A 5,655-nucleotide genomic window follows, 5' to 3' on the forward strand; every position below is an offset into this window, starting at 1 on the left:
TATGGCTTTTTTCTTTTTTGCATTATTTTTCTGACATATATAATTCAGTAGATAACATATATAATTGTTGAATTTTTTTTAGATTAACTTTTTCTTTGTGGATGGATTTGAAAAGTGCATGTGGCAATAGCATTTTGTGGTACTTTTAACTTTTCTCATGTATTTTAAGATTTCTTTTCAACCAATATGTGAGAACCATCACATTACAAGGAATAAAAGTTATTTTTTTCATCCCATGATCATGAAAGGGAAAGAAACCAGAAAAAGAAAAAACGAAAAAAATACAGAAAAATATCAACTAAATGGGACGCGCGGTAACACCTCAAATATGGGAAAGGAGCACAGAAAGCATTCAAAACTGCCACTTTTGCAGATCGTAAGATTTTAACCTTGCCTTTTGCCAAAAAGCCCCGCCAAAGATCACACTGATCTCCATAAAGGTATAAGCAACCGCAAAGCAACTCTAAAGTTGAGCTGAAACAATAACATATCATTTAACAAACCCAAAATATAAAATGGGGATGAAGAAGAAAGTTGGGTTTGGGTGAATTGAAAGTAGCTGTTTGTGGTGTCCAAATCAGCATAGAGAGTAGGGTTGGCGAGACGTGAGAAAGAGACTGTAAGGGCGTGTACTACTGATTTATGCCAATGTCCTTAATTACGTAATGCATTAGGGTTAGGCAGGGTAAGTTTTAGCTTGATTTGTTCCTCTGTTCTTACGTAACACATCATGAGAGAGACCACAACGAAGAGTATACACATTATTGCCTCTGTCCTAAACCGTAAATTAATCTAGTACAACTCGTGAAGAGAGAAAAAAAATACAAAACGTATACATACACACTGTTGCAAGTAAGTTTTAGCAAGATTTGGTAGCTGATATATATAAGTATTAATTATAACTAGCAGCCGCTGCCTTGCTGTATACCAACACATTTAACTATAAGTTTGCCAAAAAGGTAAAACATTAGTGCATGCCCATATAGGATGTAACTCATCTCACACTCAAAGAAAACAAAAAAGGGACAGAAAGAAGGAAAAATATAAAGGTACGTGATATATGGGAAGGAGTTGTAGATGGGTCTTTGTAAAGGCAGCTACTTGTCTCACACGCACAGCTCAAATTTCCAATCTCTATATATATTTTCATCTAGTTAAAATCCATTTTAATTTTGGAAAACCATGTTACGTTGTATTAAATTCTATAAGCATTAGATGACCTGAATTGATTTAGATTTTTACTTTTATTGTGATCCCGTGAATTCAAACCATGCAATGCTCATGATATGTAATGCTATGTAGCATGAAAGTAGAACTCTAAATTCTATAACAAACACTTCAAACACAAGTAGAAGAAGAATAACCAATTTTATCATCTAGAAAAAGTAGCTAAATATAATTAAAAAACATGTGAATATTTTTTTCAATTAGTTCAGAGATTATATATAGTTCGAACTTTCCTACCTTGGAAAATTTGTGGGATCATAGTGTGCTGTAGTTTACCAAAATTGTCACACAAAAGATGCAAAAAACAGAACCACTTGGAAGAGACCCACACGCATGCCATATCCCATGTGGGGGGCATTTGTGCACATGGTCGTGAGACATTCTTGTCCAAAATCCACTGTTGCTGACCTTTCCTGCATTCCTAATTTAGGCACTACTCATTCGAAAATGTGAACCCCTTAATCCTCATGGCCTTTGAATAATTTTTTAAAGAATTTTCCTAAGATGAGTCGTATACGCACTCATATAAACAATCTAATAGTTAATAAGATGTGAGTACATAAATATAACAATTCAAAATGATTTATGCATGCATTAGCGACTGATGATAACACAATCTTATAATCATCTTATTCCATCAGCAAAGCCAAGCACAACTCTTGCAAGGCTGCTTCTTCAGCGTATAAGTTGGACTTGACTGCTTTTAATAATCAAGGTCAAGACTAAAACTCCGTTTTTGAAGGAGGAAACAAGTGAACAAAACTCTCATAGGGACCCTCTAAATACTGTTATGTTTGACCTAATATAAAAGGGTCTCTGCATGAGGATTGTGCCACGTTGTGGAGAATACTTAACAAGTACTAAAATTTATATTGCAGTGTAATGCTATACTTGCCAAATTTTCTAAATCGTATTTGTACCATCTCTCAAATAGAAGTAAAACTCGATAACATATGTGGATTTCATCTCTATTAGTGAAACATTACAAATCTAGTATTGAAAATATGGTTTTTGCATATTGCAATATGGAGCGTAGCCAATTGGGTCCTAGCCACGTGGAAAACTGGGTAGGCCAGAGGAAGAGCTAGGTGAAGGGATCTGCTTTCTTTTGACAAAGTAAACACAGATATATGTTCTTTGCAAAGTTTGGATTTTGATTCCTTAATTGATGCAAGAATGACAGGCGTGTACTAAGCAACATTTTCAAACCCCAGTTGCATGAGTATAGATTGCTCATGAGTACTTTACTCGATTTAGTATCCCGCAAGCCTTAATGGTGGCCCAACTTAATTGGCTTTGTGATTAGCCTGTCTATTTAGGAGAATGTTACACATCTTACACATGAATCAAGCTATTATTTGCTTTGTTCACATAGATTAATTAATTGTCACCCTGAATAATGTTGTACCTAAATCGAAATGAGGTCAAATATAAAGTAATTAGTCAACTCAATCATTTCAATAATCACTAATTAAGAATAAAACAGTATCTTTGGATGATGAAATGGAAACAAGAATCCGGAAAAGTTGCTTTTCGAGACATATGGAGGCGTTCGTCCACAAAGAATTGCAGAATGATGAGAGTAGATTTGGTTCGATATGGGGGGTCAAGTTTTCTTGAGAATTATATTTGATTGGACTGTTTTTGAATAAGAACTAATTAATTATATTAGTGAGTACACATTAATATTATTTTTGTTGAATTAATTAAAATCCACCAATGCAAAAAGCTCACCACTACCACTTCCACCAGAACATGGCAAATTAACAAAGTCAAAAACATGTTTCTTCACTTTTTGGAGTGATTCTCGGTTTTACTTGTACAAGATCTTGAATAATATCTGATGTTTAATATTGCATGCATGCTCTCTAAAAACTTACTGCATTCTTTGTTAAGTTGTTAAACAGATGTTTTGTTTTCTTTATTACAACGGAGGGTTTCGAATCCTGGATATCTGTAGCCTTAAAACCATGATCCTACTCACGTTCACTAGCTAATTTCAATGGCTTAAAAACAGATGTTTTGTTTGGTTTGAGGGCAGCACTTCAAAACCCTAGACTACTATATCGCATAAATAACAGTTTAGAAGATTGAAAAAACACTTCACTCTACACTAAACCAGCAGAATGCTTAATCAGTTCAGGTTCAACTCCAAGCTGTAGTAGTAGGTGTCAAAAGTCACGTCGAACAAGTTCACATCAGGAAGCAGTCAAGGTAAATAACTCATAAGATACAGCTTATAAATATTACATAACAGTAGTTGGACAACAACAGTATTTCAAGAGTAACTGACAGGAGATTTTGTTGTGAAACCCGATATACACTGTATTGTATCTTAAAGTATACCGTGTGCCAAAACAGAAACCAGTCTACTGTTCAAGAGAAAAGACTGACCGGTTCAAAGTAAATGACAGCTACGTTAAATGCAATGGGAAACGAAATAGAAATATTGACAATTAATGGAATGTTTTGAGAGAAATGATTGCTAAATCCTCAAAAGGGATACTTCACATGAAATATCCAGAGCGTGTGCGGCATATTCTTAAATTTTCTAGAGTGATTAGTGCTGAAAGAGCAGAATTAGGAGTGGGGTTAACGATGACGTACACAAGAAATTATCACTATGGATATCAAATCATGTCAAATCGATGTTTTGTTGACCAGAAACACCAATATTTTCCCCACACCAGGGACATGATCAAGCTTAACTATCTGCTGAGACTGGTGTTAAATGGATTTAGGGCCGGGTTCATGAGCTGAGCCCATAACTCCACACCAAAACCTAGCCCATAAAACACAGAGCTACTTTTGTTAGAAGGTCCGGTCCATAAGCCCATAACAACTTCAAAGTTTGCGGTCCGTAATCCATTCTTTCATTAAACCCATACTTGGTTGTTCTTGGTCAGAGAGAAAGCTGAAGCTGAAGCTGCCTGGCCAACAATGGCGACTCAACCCAGGAGGAGGAAAGCCGATGAACCACCGTCCTTCAGGTGATCACTAATCAAAACCCAGTTTGGTGATTTATTTATTTTACATATTTTTTGTTTTAAATTTTGGATATTTTACCTTTTTATTTACTTGTTGAAAAGAGCTATCTGGGTGCCTTGGGTGGTAAATTAATATGGTAAATTATTTTGGTTGGGTGAAAAGACATGAAATTTGAAATATTTTGCTGTCAAATAGTCGAAGTAAGAACGAAAGATATTATCTTTCTCTGAGATTATGGCAAGAGGTTGATGACAATCCAATCCAGTGTAGGCTGTGTAGCAGTAGGCGGTAGCGTCGTGTTCTTTGTAATTTGGATGTCGTTTTAGGAAATGATGGCTAACTAGGCACCGCCCCCCTCCGCAAAACGGCAAAACCAATCGTTTTTACATTTGACATTAGTTTGCGTTGCAGTTTCGGGTTAGGCCAGTTGGTGGGCACTGGTTTCAATTTCGAATTCTCTTAGTAGATTAAAATAGTTTAAAATATTTAATACTCAAAACTCTTATTCTATAACTACAAGTTTTGGCGTTAGATGGAAGATTTGGCACAAAACTGAGTGCAGTGGCCTTCGAGGATTATTCCGTCGACCACCACTTAGTCAGGTAAGGCTTGGTTGTTGGTGTAACTACAAGCCCCTTTAACAAATAATTGAGTAATGAAAATGATGAAAGCCCTTCATTTAATTATAGGTGATTTTCACTCCCGTTTTCTCATTCTGCACTCCTTCCGTTGATTCTTTATCTTGATTCTCCTTCAGTTTATTCAATCCAACTGCTAGAAAAAAATTGAGTGCATGTGGGATAAATTGGAAGTATGAAAATATCTCCCAAACTATACGTTTTTGACTGGTAGTGAAGAAATTGTTTAGTTCTTAACTGGACCGACCGGTCTTGTTTATGTAAATGTATAGTGGGGTTAACGTGCCTGCACCGGTTGAGAAGAAGAGCAGAGTTGAAACTTCAGTAACAACTGTAAGAAGTTTTTACTCATCGGTCTCCTTGCCTGCGTTTTTTCATAACTAGTCGATTTGAGGGGAAAATGCTATATGTTTTTAGGTTCCGGAAGCTCAAACTATAAGTGCTGGAGTACATTTGAGGATTCAGCAGGCCAAAAATGCAGCAGTAGCACAAGCGCAAAAAGATGGTGCGACCGGAAGCTTTAGAATCTTTGATTCGCCCTTCGGGAATTATCTTGTTCCTGTAATTCCCACTGCCAAGGAACTAGCTGACTAGCTAGTTTCTTATGCAATCACATATACTCTAGCTAACTGATTGATTCTGTACTGGAAATGTGTCTATCTATGATTCATGTATTTTGCAGGTTTTCATTACCAATTGATTGTCATACATTGGAGAAAATCTGCCTCGTAAGTCTGTAAACAGTTGTATGTCCAATTGTGTGTCTCTCTCTCATCACATCGAGTTTCGTTGTTGTTTTTGA

The 5,655-nt window shown here is 36.1% G+C and overlaps 1 long non-coding RNA gene across 1 annotated transcript; it reads left to right on the top strand.

The window, feature by feature from the left end:
• The first annotated feature begins 4,058 nt into the window (after window positions 1–4,058).
• Window positions 4,059–5,655, top strand: LOC137748715 (uncharacterized). Its single transcript, XR_015958620.1, has 3 exons — window positions 4,059–4,217; window positions 5,126–5,186; window positions 5,271–5,655. It is a non-coding gene; the product is annotated as an uncharacterized LOC137748715 (long non-coding RNA).

This window comes from Pyrus communis, chromosome 2 (assembly GCF_041283825.1).
Source record: "Pyrus communis isolate YQ-2024b chromosome 2, ASM4128382v1, whole genome shotgun sequence".
Lineage (NCBI taxonomy): Eukaryota > Viridiplantae > Streptophyta > Magnoliopsida > Rosales > Rosaceae > Pyrus > Pyrus communis.